This window comes from Ursus maritimus, unplaced genomic scaffold (genome assembly GCF_017311325.1).
Source record: "Ursus maritimus isolate PB19 unplaced genomic scaffold, ASM1731132v1 scaffold_9, whole genome shotgun sequence".
Taxonomy (NCBI): Eukaryota; Metazoa; Chordata; class Mammalia; order Carnivora; family Ursidae; genus Ursus; species Ursus maritimus.
Window position 1 is genome coordinate 28,827,497 of NW_024427107.1, and position 14,996 is coordinate 28,842,492.

Below are 14,996 nucleotides of genomic sequence, written 5' to 3' on the forward strand. Positions count from 1 at the left end.
CCTATTAACCTAGTGATTATCTTAAAAGATTGATCTTCTACAGGGATGGTTCTTTGAAAAGACTGCTTCATAGGTGGTGTTCTATACTTGCATCAGGAGTCACATAATAACTGGTTATCTATCTACCCAATGTGTTGGCAGTTAGTGATGATCACCGGCCACAGGGCACTGCCCAAGATGAGTATAGTATGAGCTACATGTGTAATTTTAAATGTGCTAGTACCCCTATTTTTAAAAAGTGAAAGTAATTTTAATAATATATTTAACTCAATATATCCAAAATATTATCATTTCAACACTTACTAAAAATGATTGAGATATTTTATATTCTTATTTTCATAGCAACTTTTCAAAGTCCTGTATATTTTTCCCACTCGTAGCTGGTAGGTGTTAGAACCTGCTTGCACTGGCCCATGAAAGCTGACTGTGAGCCTCTCATCCCAACTCTACATTCATGACATCCCACTAGTAGCTAAAAATTGGCTATGGTGGTAGTATTTATACCACAGCAAATAGCACAAAGCAGGTTTTTTTCCATCTCAGAGAGCCAGTTCTTTTTTTTTTTTTTTAAGATTTTATTTATTTATTTGACAGAGATAGAGACAGCCAGCGAGAGAAGGAACACAAGCAGGGGGAGTGGGAGAGGAAGAAACAGGCTCATAGTGGAGGAGCCTGATGTGGGGCTCGATCCCGTAACGCCAGGATCACGCCCTGAGCCGAAGGCAGACGCTTTAACCGCTGTGCCACCCAGGCGCCCCTACTCAGAGAGCCAGTTCTTAAACTTTTACCACACACCACTGCTTAGAACACATCTCACTTTGGACCAGCCCCATTTCAAGTGCTCAATAACCATGGATGGCTAGTGGATACTGTATGGCGTATCCATTATGGGGCCTGCAGTTGAGTGTAATCTGTTCTATCATTCCTTCTCTGTTTATTAGGTGGAATAGTTCTATAGGTTAAAATTTTCTTCATTAACTATTTAACTATCTTAATGTATAGTAAATTTAAGGAAGGCAACACAAATCCTCAGTTATTTTCCTTTATTTAACTAGTGTTCAAGATAATAAGTTGATTCCCTAGCAAAAGTACCCAATTAGTATTTTTTGGTAGTGTTATGAACTCATAGATTCTAACATATTTGGTTGTTTCAATCCGTTGCATTTCCTATTTATATTGATGCCCATATTGCTCCACCTTTGGCCATGGGAATCTCCCTTAAGTTCAGAGCCCACATTTCAGACTGCTAAGCTACCACTAACACCAGCCAGACTTTATGTCTCATAATTTCAAGCATTAGAAAGTGATTGACCTTATTCTCTAGACCAAAAGTTCAAAAAGCCTGGGATTTATTGGTCCAGTTTGTTTCAAGTGCACACGACTATGTCCAGCAGTGTCACATGGATGGGAACTTGGCAGCTCTGTTAGGAATCAAGGGAGGGGCTATCTGAGAAGAAGAATCGGTTGGTAGACAAAACAACAGGTGTCCACGATAACATATTTAAAAGATGACACAAAAAATTTTAAAGCACGTCATCCTTTCCATGTCATTGATTGGTTGCTTTGTTTACTCATTCAACACATTATCTATTAAGAACCTTTGACAGTCATGGAACTATTATTCTGACTATAAAAGTTAATTTAAAAACACATACACCTATCTGAAATTCTTGAATCCCTAGAGATTTTTTACTTTATCGAACTGAAAGAGAAAGAGTGTTAAAAACACTGATATGCTTCAGAAAGTAGGCACATGTCCTTTAGAAAGTAGCACAGAAGGCATAATTGCAAATATTTAAGACAGAGAGCATCTTTTTTGTTTCATATGAGTTCAAGAAAGAGGCACTTTTGACTCAGAATGTCCCTTAGACATGAAAACTAAATTTTACATTAAGTGATGTCATTTTAAATTTATCTATGGTAAAAATTAAATGGGACAATAAAGAGCTCTAACGGAGCAACTGTGGCCCCTCCAACTTCTTAGTATCCTCTCACTGAAATCTCTGAAGGCACTAACATTCATCCAACATCCCTACTAATCAACTGAAGATTGGGCAGATGGGTATTTTAGTTATGGTCATATGCTTGCATAATTTTCTGTGAGCAAAATATGAAGAACTTATTTTCTAGTAAGAACAGAATGCACAATAACCAAAACATTCAAAGAATTAATTGTTAAAATTTACCAGGTACTCCAAAATAAGCAAAGAAGTATTTTCATGATTTTCTTTTTAAAAACAAAAGTATCAGTAAAGGTTTCAAAACTGAAACTTAACTGACCTTAGAATTGTACTTGTCTTGCAATATTTAAGGTTTTTCAATAAACTTGCTGCACAAGTACATCTGTAGACAATTTAACAAACACACACAACCATAAAACACGCTGGCAGGGAAAATAATTAACCTGGGGGAATAAACAGGGCAAGTTAACCAGGCAAGGGAAGGCCTGGATTCCAAGACCCCCATAAACAAAAAATTGTTATCCTGTTCATTTTATTTTAGAATCTTGGTTCTTTTTTGTGGGTCGGGGGAGGCCTAGGAGATAATGTAGGGAAAATAAAAACATCATGACTATATTTAAATTTTTTCATTCAAAATGGAAATAGTATTATTGGGAGGAAAACAATATATACTTTAGAACTCAAATGATACATTTTATTGAAGACTAGCAATGAAGGAAGGAATAGGGCATAACTAGCCATTCTTTTTAATTTTGTAATACTGATGATTCTAATTGTCCTGTGCTTTGAATAACAATAATACATGTGTATTCAAATAAAATTTCTTAGGCTTTCTCAGAAAAAGAATTAATTAATTAATTTAAAAAAACAGTAATACATTTTTGCAGATTTCCCTTGTAAAAGGGACTTGTACTTCTCCAGAAAAATGGTGTTTTGTTTTTGGGGTTTTTTTGGTTTAAATACTTTCATTTAGAAGTGTGTTATTTAATAGTTCTGATTTGGTTAGCAACCTTTAAATATATTACTTAGTCATTTATGATAATTTGGCACTAAAGATGAATAATTATTCATATTTGCTATATTCATTTGAATTATAGGTTTCAGTGATTTCTAGGGGATTTATAAGTATAAACAAGAATTATTATCCTTGCTTAGTCACTATATTTTATATTCTCCATATCAATATAATCTGTTGCAAATTCAAGTGATGATATTACTGCTTCTAATTGTGTTCTGCATGCACTAATAATGATACACTGTCATTTTTTCAATCAACATCTATAGAAATATTGCCAGTGTAAGATACTATGTTAGTCTGTTGTGGATACAAAAGCAAATATGACATGATGTTCCTTTACTGAATTCATAGTGTGGTGGTACAGACAAATCCATATCTAGGCATGTTAATATAATGTGGTAAGGGCAAAGATAGGTAAGGGTCCTGGATATTACAAAGGCACCAAGGGTGTGTGTGTGTGTGTGTGTGTGTGTGTGTGTGTGTGTAGGTAGGTAGAAAAGACTTTCTAGGAAGAGATGATAACTGAGGTAGGTTTTATTAAAGAATAATTAGTAATTAATCAAATGATGAGAAAGAGGGTAGAAAGGAAGGTGTTCCAGATAGAAATACCACCGTTAGCAAAGTGAAAGATAAGAAGTGGAGGGAGATGACAAGAGATTAAAACAGAACGTCGGAAGGAGGCCAGTTCATAGAATTATTGAATTCCATGTTAAGGAGCTTGAACTCTATCTCACAAGCAATGATGATTCACTGAAATGTTTAAATAGGGAGACAAAAGGGTAAGATAATGACAGGGCCAGACCACAGACTAGAAGACTAGTTAAGAGGATGTCGTATTTTCAGGATGAGAAAAGATGAGAGCCTAAACTAGGACAGTGATAGCAGACGCGGGGAGTAGGAAAACAATTCGAGAACTAATTAGGAGGTAAAATGCATAAGAGTTGGTGACTGATTGAATGTGGGACCTAGAGAAATTGGAAGAGTCAAAGGCAATTGTGAAGCATAGCACCAAACCAAGTACACTAGGGAATACAGGAGAAGGAGTAGGCTTCAGGGGAAGTGATGACTTCAGTAATTTCAGATTCGTTGAGTCTGAGGTGTAACTGAAACACTGATGTAACAGCCAATCAGCAGCTCTGAAGAAAGTTTTGAGGTACAGCTGTAGACTTGGTGCCATTACCAAGTGATAGTTAAAATCATGTCGATGGGTCAAGCAATGCAAACAGATTGTAGAGAAAATTTTTCCCTCTCAACTCACTGTGAAGTTATACTTTTAGAGGGCTTATCTCCACTATTAACCGTGGACTTCAGCTCCAATACCTACCATGACTGGATCGATCTACTTGATTCATCATTAATTTATGTATCTTTGAGGTTGTCTTCAGAGTCTAGCCATGGAGGCTCGTGTTAAGTGAAGAAGCACCGAACGACAACAAAGATAAGCAAACAAAATACCTAAAATTAAAATATACTGACAGTTCTTCAGGATTACTTACATTCCAGGGGTTCAACAATACCCCCCAACGTACTAATTCTTCAGTTTGTTCTACCTCTTAGTTCAGTTTTTGCACCAAACTCCATCTGTCTGGCAAAGATATCACTAAATTTTTAGTGATTCAGTTCTTTGTCTATTAATACATAATTTGACAATATGCTATAACAGTAACGATTAGCAATAGTACCATAAGATTTCTTGTGGAACATTTATTTATTTTTTTTAGGATTTTTTATTTATTTATTTGACAGAGAGAGAGAGACAGTCTATGAGAGAGGGAACACAAGCAGGGGGAGTGGGAGAGGAAGAAGCAGACTCCCAGCGGAGCAGGGAGCCCAATGTGGGGCTCGATCCCAGGACCCTGGGATCATGTCCTGAGCCGAAGGCAGACGCTTAATGACTGAGCCACCCAGGCGCCCCTCCTGTGGAAGTTTTAAAGTAGCAGCTGAATTCTTTGATTAGTTAAAAAAAAAAAACTCTATTATTTTTGTTGACTTTTAAGTTAAATCAAAACTATTTTCTGAGAAGTGTCAAGGAAAGCACCATGAATAAAACTCTTATAATGACATTTCAGAATCCTGTGTGGCAACCATGCAGATTAGCACTGACACAATTTCCAAGAGCTACTAAAGATAGACCTTATGCAATTGGGCAAAATGAGTGGGTGGATAATTTTTTTTTAAGTAGGGCCATGACCTCTGAGATCTTCTGTTGTTTTCACTATGATCTATAAACTGAACAAAGTGCTATTTTCTTTCTCACAGAAGTAGTCCATTACTTGTCTGGGACCAAGGCATTGTATAGGGATGAAGGTATAACTCCTGATGTTTTTAACAGCGAATATGGACTACCTGTGCCTCCTCTCCCGTGTCCCGTGTCCAACCAAGGTAAACAACTGCTATGGCAATTCACAGGTCTAATTTTTGACAATTTTAATTTGCCACAACATTTTTTGATGATCTAGGACTCTGCTGCAGAATCCTTCTAATCACAATGCTCAGAAATAATTAAATTGCTACCAATCAATTGGAGCTGACAAGCAAGATGGAACTTGACTGCCATTGCTGCTTAAGACCTTCCTTTTCCACACTTGATTTAAGGCAGGCATCAAATGTAATTTTCCTTGAGATAAAAAAATGAAATGAGAATGTAAAGATAACCAGAATTGCGTTCCTCCTTCAAGAAGCTCACAGTGGAGTATGGGGGACAGACACGTGGAATAAGTGAGGTTCCTTCACATTCACACTTTAATCTGATTCTACAGTTCAAACAACAAAGGGGAGATGGAAAAGAACGTGTGTTTAATCTATGTCATCCTATGCAAGGACATGGGAGTACAAAGCTTCTGCCTCCTACCCAAACTGAGACCAGGGCAGATAAAAGTATTTCATTCAACCACCGTATTGAGAACGATCCCTTCGAAATGCCACAATCAATAGGGATTTAATGTTAACAATAAATACAAAAAATCAGCCAGTTAGGCATAAATAGCCAAAATAACTAGTTTACTAGAGATCCTGTATTTGACATGGAGCAAATCCAAGCATAGCACTGGGATGCATGAAGTTACCTTATAAAAAATTAAGAAAATTCTTCTGTGATCCTCAGTGAATCACAAAAGTACAACGTCCAGCAATGAACTCCACAAGTTAAAGAGGGATGTGGAGAAAGTGGAAGCGATTCAACAGAGAGTCACAGAGATGATTAAAGGGTTGGGAAAATGGGAGCTAGAAATTATTTAGCCTAAGTTAGAGAAGACTACCAGGTTTCTTAATAACAGTATTCAAGCATAGGAAGGGTTGTTATATACAAGATGATGAACAGTTGCTTTCTATCTCAACTGGAGAGTGGACAGAAGAAACAGACTTTGATTACAGCATCAAATATCTAAGTTAGACATAAGGAAGAACTTTTAAGCATGAAGATTATTGGATAAGAGACCTCAGGATCCTCTTACTACACCTGTTCCTTAAATGATGCTGTTTCACAGGGTCCTTGTTAAATTCTTTCTCTTTTCACTTTGTCCTTAATTTATTTAATTTACAGTGATTTAAATTACCTATTATAAGCTGATAATCCCCAAACACATATATGTTTGGGGATATGTATATAATATATATTATAGTGTGTGTCTGTGTGTATGTATATATATATATAATATTACAGTATATATATAGTACACGTATACAGTCTATAGTATACTAGAGTACATAGTATATACAGTATATACTATGGTATAGTATAGTGTGTATATAGCATACTTTAGTACAGTTTAGTATAATACATACACTATATATATCTCCAATCCAGACTACTTTCCAAATGCCTCCTGGACATCAGGCCTCTTTTACCTATTGTACTGCAATGGCATCATAACTGGAAACTCTGTCTCTCCAGTCTTCAATTCCATTCTCTAGTTTATATGATGGTCTGAACCTTTTCTACCTAAAAGCAAGACCAATTATTTCCCTGCTTACAATTTTCTGATAGATCCCATCATTTACTTACTTTCCATCATTTGGTCCCTTAACCTATCCAATATCATCCCTTATCATTCCCCAAACGTTATTCATTCCAAAATAATTTCACTCCTTTCATCCCACTGTGCTTTTACAGATCTGTGCTTTTTAAAGTCTCAGTACTCTTCACTCCTACGAGAACACACTTTCCTCCTTCTTTCTGTGTTCAACTTCTACTCTTCAGTTCCAGAAATTTTTCATTGACCTTACCACACTGGACTAGTGACCCTCAATAAATGTTCATGAATTTCCATGAAAACTTGCCTTGAATACTTTAATGTCATAGTTAGTATTAGTAAGAGCCTTTCCAGACTTCAGATTCAGTAATTTCTCATTTAGAAAATATCTGGGTAGCTTGCTGACAAAATCCAGTGATCAGCCTTCAAAAGTGGTATATACCAGACTCTTGGGTTTATCATACTTGATTCTAGCTGCTGCTTATCTGACACTCTTTACATCATTTCCTCAGGCATTTCCATATCACTCTGCCACTACTGGACCCAGTGCCTTTTCTTCTACCTGTTGGCCTGGCACAATCATGGATACATACTTAGGCACTTTATGTACCTCCTCCCCAACTCATTTCTTACACCACTCCTGTGAGGCAAGATTAGTGTGCCCATTTTACAGGTGAAAAAGTCACCACCTATCCACCGACAACATACATGTATGTGCATGTGTGTATACACATATATTAAGGAGACTTATATATCCTATGAGCTGAAGCCTACTTAACATGTCCTCAAAAATATCTCAAAAGAAACTCGAAATTTCCAAACGTGAATTCATAACTTGACTCCCAAACTTTGCTCTTCTGGTGTTACCAGTTTTAGTGACTGCTGTCAGACACTTAGGAGTCATCTCCACACTTCGCTCTTTTTTAATCCCCATAGCCAATCCATCGCCAACTTATATAAAGTTTCCCTTCCAGATCTCTTAAGTTTGTGCAGTTCTCTCCACCTTTAACATTATTAATCTAGTCCAAGTTTTCATCATCTCTTATAATGGCCTCTATTTCCTTTGGTCCTCATCTTTTCTGTTATCTGCACCCAAGATGATCTGAAAATCCAAATCTGATCATAGTATTTCATGCTGTCCCTTCTTCCTACTACATTCAAAAGTCCTTTAGCAGTTTCCCATTGCTCTTATCAAAAAGACAAACTTAAAACTGCGATTCAATGGATCATATCCACTTCATCTCAAACCCACCTTTTCTCACATCCTGTTCCCTCCCCCTCAACTTCTCCAGCCACTGGTGCTTGCTTTCTATCCTTCAAACCTGTGATGACCCATTCTTCTTCAGGCCTCTGCACTGGCTGGAAAGCCATCTCTCTTCTCCACTTCACCGAGTTAACTCTTAATCATCCTTCAGATGCCACTTTCCCAGAGAAATCTCTGATGACCCTCAAAAGCCAAGTCTTACCTTTCTATTATAAGCTCCAAAACCATGTTTTTCTCCTTCTTTTCTCTCCTTCTTCTTCTTTACATTTGCTCTTGTGATTATTTAACTGTTAGCCTGCTCCATGAGATTGTAACTGTCAAAAGAACTGTCTATTCTTGCTCCCTATTTTATCTCTAGTACTTATCTCTACTATCCAGCATGTAGTGTTTGAAGAATTGAGTAAATTAATTTGTTGGCTTTTACTTGCCAGGCACCAAGCTAAGTGCTTTACGTATATAATTTCTTTAAATTATCACAACAGACTTAGAAGGTTACTACCTTTCTATTATTAGCTTAATTTTAGAAATGAGAAAACCAGGGTCTAGAGATACTCGGTAGCTTTCCCAAGTCTCACAAGGTGAAAACTGAAGTCCTGTACAGTAAAACCATAAGCCCATCACTTGTGGATACCTTTGTAGACGTACGTGTATTAACTAATGTGACACTGAGCACATGAGCAGGAAGAAGTCTCTGAATCACGAATTGATTATTTATGTCTCTTGAGCAAACCTGAAAATCCTGAAATATTTAAGAGTCAACAACAGAATCCCATGGTTGTTAGGTCAGGTTACTTAAACAGAAAAAAAAAGTAGGCTGGACCTGAATTGTACTTGTTCAGTGAGCCTAATTGTTCCACTGACCAGTGAGGCATAATAACTTTGCACAGTACAACACTGACTGTGACTGGCCTGGGGGAAATAGATCTCAGAGCAGTCAAAAAACTTATCAAGCCAAAATGAATGAATCAATTCTCATTTCACCAAAAGGAAAACAACTTACCTCACTCGCGTCGACTATCCTCGTTCACGCAGAAGACTCTGCTGAGCCCTTGTAAGTAGTGCAACTACTTTGAGCAGTTTATCCAAAGGCACTTACGAATTTTTCCTTCTCCACTCACGCTGTCTGGTCCACTCCTTTTGAGAACAGAGGCGTAATGGCACAGCCATTCCTTATGGCTCTTGTTGCAGGAGTAAATATCTCGAAGGTTGAGGCAAATTTTATGTCGGTTGGTCACGAATGCTTGGAAGAGCTTCATCTTCATTTCTGGAAGTTGTGTTGAGGATTTTTAAATTATCATCTTTTATGAAATGATTTTCATCATGACTACTGAATTCTCAATAGACCCGAGAGGCTGATGGATATGTCATCTTTAGGTTAGGATTGAGAAGGTCTTTAGAAGTCCCATTAGCCTTTTAGGCAGGCCTTCGAGAAGTAGAAATAATTCATTGATCTCAATAATATTGTCTCAGATCTGCAACCCAGGTTGGAGCATCCCAAAACTGGGCCTGTTCACTGTATTTAAAATATATTCGATTTGGGACACTATCTCAAACCAGTTCAGAAGAGATTGGCAACTCATTATTTTTCAGTAGAACATTTACCTGGCAGGGTAACCTACCTTGTTCATGTTTACTAAGAGAATTTCTTCCTAGTGGGTGAGCCTACATAGGAGGCTAAATTAAAGATCAAATTGTTGAATGAGCATATAATTAGGAATTAGATGTTATTAAGAAGTGTCTGATTTACTCATTTCCTTGCTTAAAAAGTCTTTCAGTCTTCCCATCACTTTCAGGATAAAAAACAAACTATTGCTGTCTCCCCGCTCTTTCTTTACAAATCTCACTTCAAGCAGTTCTAGAGTCTAAACACATTGAACTACTTAAAATGGCCTTACTTTTAGGATAAGTATCCTTTTATTTTGGCCAAATTCCTATTGTTATCTATATTCCCTAGCAATTCAATTTTTAAAGCAAGCAATAGTCATTCTATCCTCCATGTTTCCACAGCAATTTTATATTATCTCTATCAACACTTAACCATTACAATTATTCGTTTACATATTCCTCTCCCTCACTGAAAAGTGAGTTTCTTGAGGGTTGGGATAAGCTTATTTATCTACTAAATCCTGGTGTTTAGTACACAGTAGAAACTGAAAAAATGTCTTTAAAGTGCTTGTTGGCTATGTCCACTAACTAGGTAGTAAACTGGCTATCTCCATTCCTTAGTAATTCCAGAATATTCTGTTTTATAAAATAAACATTCCTGTTTACATTCTATTAGACCAGTTGTTCTCTCAGGGTTTTGAATTTTGTGAGTTAGTAAAAATAACTTTTTAAAAACATTTTAGGGAGCAATGAAGAAAAGATCATTAAAAATAAAGCTACTGTCCATTACCATAATTTCAAAATATCTCTTAAGTCTAAACCATTAGAAAGGATATAATTTAAAATAATAATCTTTTAAATTGAACAAATTTAACTTTATGAAAATTTTTCTAGTTTTTTTTTCATTATCAACTCACAAAAAATAGATCAGTGTCCTCCCCAAAATAATTTTGTAATACTATGTACCCTTTTATACATTTTTAAGGTAGCATCTGAGATATTTTCATTGTAAGTTCAAATTGTAATGAATGTCATTTCTGGCATGTTATAAATATTGACACTACAAAATAAAATATCTTAGAAAATCCATCTAATGGAATCTATATACCATAATTATTTAATACCCACCATTATTCGCTTAAAAATATATGAACAAACAGTTGAAAAATTTACATTATTCCTTTTTATTTCCATTCCACTTCCAGAGTTTTATAATATGACATTTATACTCAGAAGTCCATTATCAATTGAAATTTAATTTCAAAAATTTCTGTAACCCTAAATGTTATAAAAATATCCTGAAATGAGTTACCATTATAATTACTAGTGCACATTTGGTCAAAGTAACATAAATATATTGATATTAAACACAATATAAACATTTATTGAAAATACATTTCTTTATTAGCTAAGTTTCTTCAACTAATTAATGTGGTCAGAATTTGTTTCCTAGGCTGAGAAAGGGTTTGTCATACACTTCATTCCTTTTTTTCTTCTTTTGAAGATGTGCTGAGACCATTTCTTCACGAAAAATTATGAATGATGGGAATAGAAGGGGTTTTGTTTGTTACGTCACAAAATTCTTTAAACTCCTTCCAAGTTATGTGCAAAAAACCCTTAGTGATCTATTGTTGAAAACTATTTTTAATGATTAACTGACACTTTGGTTAAGTTCTTCTTCAGTTTTATTGAAAGGAAAAGCTAAAAACCATTTGCAAAAGTGTAGCTACCAAGTAATTAGGGACATTTTGCTTCTGTCTCTGGTGCCCCTTTTCCATCCTGCGGCAATGTTAACACAGTAAGTTTAGGAGTAGGTGAAAGGTATGCCTCTTTTTGGTGAAGGGAAAAGATGATTGCGCGGGGTAAGGCGGGTTCTTTAGCAGCTGAGTTTTGGAAAAACAGTGCATATGGAAGTTGACAGCCTAACCACTAATTCTCTTAAAAACTATCTAAGTTCACACATCTCTTAGAAATTCCTGGTATGGGGCGCCTGGGTGGCACAGCGGTTAAGCATCTGCCTTTGGCTCAGGGAGTGATCCCGGCGTTATGGGATCGAGCCCCACATCAGGCTCCTCCGCTATGAGCCTGCTTCCTCCTCTCCCACTTCCCCTGCTTGTGTTCCCTCTCTCGCTGGCTGTCTCTATCTCTGTCAAATAAACAAAATCTTTAAAAAAAAAAAAAAGAAAGAAAGAAAGAAATTCCTGGTATACCTCCAGAGCTGAGTATAGAGCACTGGACTAGACCTGAAAGTATACTAATTCCATTAGCTTTAGTTTCAAAGTGTGGTATTTTCTTTTTCTTTCTTTTTTTTTTAAGATTTTATTTATTTATTTGAGACAGAGAGCATAAGCAGGGGGAGCTGGTAGAGGGAAAGGGAGAAGCAGACTCCCCACTGAGCAGGGAGCCCGACGTGGGCCTCAATCCCAGGACCCTGGGATCATGACCTGAGCCGAAAGCAGAGGCTTCACTGACTGAGCCATCCAGGTGCCCCCAAAGTGTGGTATTTTCTGACTTTGACATTACCTCCAAATTCTGGGGAAGGAAGTCAATTTATTTGGAATTTAAGCCCCCTATGTAATGATTGTATAAAGTTGAGTAGCAAGTCCTGTTTTAGGACATTTCTTCATAGCACTGTACCTTTATGGCCCTGGCATCTTTCTCCCTTCCATGTTTTCTCACGTGGTCCTTCTGAAGGTAACTGGTTTGTATTTGTAAACTTATGAAAGAGGATTAGCATGAAATCTGTGGCTACTGATCAGAGCCTAGTTAATCAATCCATCAGGAAAATGAATTTGTGAACCAAACAGTATCCGTAAACTAAATATTTGAGATGGATCTCCTATAAAATGGTAATGTATATACAGTTTTAGTAATTGAGTTTTCAATACCCCTGCTTCATTGTTCTCATTCTTTACAGCCAATATAAAAAATTCATATTGTAAAAATAATCTATTTTTGTACAACTCACATATACGAAGAAGGCATTTTTCTTTTTACTTCATCTTTCTCAGAGAACAGTGAGCTAACTCCTATTTTTGATTAATTAAAACGCAGAGAAACTGCAGTCACAAAATGGTCAGCTATTATTAAATTCTGAATTTTCAAATATTTTTAAAATGCTATTCACCTAATTTTTAATTTTTTTTTTAAATTTTAAGTAGGCTCCACACTCAACATGGGGCTTGAATGCACAACCCTGAGGTCGAGAGTCACACACTCTACTAAGCCAGTCAAAGCACCCCTGAATTTTCAAATATTTTTGATTAAAACCATAACTTCAAAGGGACACCTGGGTGGCTCAGTTGGTTAAGTGTCTGTCTTGGGTTCAGGTCATGATCCCAGGGTTCTGGGATGGTGTCCCGCACTGGGCTCCTTGCTTGGCGGGGAGCCTGCTTCTCCCTCTGCCTGCTGCTTCCCCTGCTTGTGCTCTCTCTCTGACAAATAAATACATAAAATCTTTAAAAATAAATAAATAAAACCATAACTTCACAGATAAAGCAACATTTCACTTGTGTATATTAATGACCTATTATAGTAGTTGCAATTGGATTATTTTTATTCACTAGCTTTAGTTCTTAAAAACTTCAAAATAGTCTTTCTACAACTGTATACTTTATAAAAATGCTTTACATTGTACAGCATGCAAATATTATCAACACTTAACACCTGAGGTATTTCTGCTCTGTTAGTTTATTCTGATCAATTTATTCTGATCTATGTTTTAGTCTTTTGTTGAAAGTCCACGGTTGTGTATACCTAGTGTTTGAAAAATATATTGATTTATTTGACAAATCCTTACTGATTGTCTGTGATGTCACAGTCACTGTTTCTCGATGATGGAAACAGTATTGAGCAAAACCAGAAGTAGTCCTTGTCTTCATGGAGTTTTGGTTTATTAGGGGAGCATGCAATAATCAAATAATTAATTACACATGTTTAAAAAGTGCAATTATGACAAGTGCCGTGAAGGAGAATTAAAAAATGGTTAAGAGACTCTGCAACAGGGTATTTGAATATTGGTGGGTGTGGGTGGTTAGGAAAAGCTGCCCTGAGGAAGTGATCTAAGGATGAATGTGAATTAATTAGGAGAAAGGAGGGAAAAACATTACTGACAGGGAACAGCCTGTACGAAGGCCAGGCAGGTATCAGAGCAAACATGAAGGAAAGGAAAAGGCTGTGGAGAGGGTTAGAGGTAGGGGGAAATCAGACATGAGATAGAGCTAGAGTGTGAAAGGCAGCCAGACCTTGCTGGACTCTCCAGGCCAGTGCTTAGAAAGTGATTTGATACTAGACCAACAGAAAGTAATTGAGACCTTCAGCAGGGTTTTAAGCATGAGTGTGGGTGGGGTGATAGGATCAGATTTGCATTTTGAAAAGATTAACTGGCTTCACTGTAGGAATGGGTGAGAGGGTGGGGCGAGAATGTATGATTTACTGAGATAGACGCTTCTCTGAATTTAGGCATGTAAACTTGAGACTTTGAAAAATCAGGTTTTGAAGGGATTGGGATTTTCTAAGCAAAGACACACTGGTTTTTGTCTTTTAAATCTTCTACGTTTATCTTTTAGGGGCAAGGCAAAATGGGTTCACAGTGAGTGGAGAAAAAGAAGAATGAACAGTACTCCTTCCCAGAAGTCTGGGAAAAAGCATGTCATCGATTATCAAAGTTAACTTTTTCTCCCAAAATGAAAATAGCTTTATCAGCTTTTTGGATTATATACCCAATATAAATTATATTCTCAATATACAGCAGTACAGAAAATTTGTCAAGAAATTTTTTTTAAAACTGAAATTCAACTACTGAGATAATTACCATCCCCATTCTGGTGACTATCCTTTTAAACTACTTTCCATGTTAGTATTCACATACGAACTTATGTATACATTCTAGGGACCATGGCTATCAATAAACATTAATTGTTTGAATTAATCATTCCTATTATATATGTTAACATACTGCTTTTTTTTTTCACTCAGTGATAAGCCTTGGACTCAAAAAATGCCACATCAGCCTTTTTAATGGTTGGTCAATAATTCATTATAAGCATGTGCCATAATGTATGTAAATAACCCCACATCGATGGAAGCTCTAGTTTTTTAGGCTTATAAACAGTGCTACAATGAACATCCTTGCACAGACATCTTAATATACCTGTCCTGGATAAACTTCTAGAAAG

General features: G+C 36.4%; 1 long non-coding RNA gene across 1 annotated transcript in view; it reads right to left on the reverse strand.

Annotated features, from left to right (window-relative positions):
• The window catches only part of LOC103661370, a 99,890-nt gene that overhangs the window by 80,084 nt on the left and 4,810 nt on the right, over positions 1-14,996 (reverse strand). The window contains exon 3 of the long non-coding RNA XR_568051.2: positions 9,215-9,478. This is a non-coding gene — a long non-coding RNA (uncharacterized LOC103661370). The remainder of the gene's footprint in view (positions 1-9,214; positions 9,479-14,996) is intronic.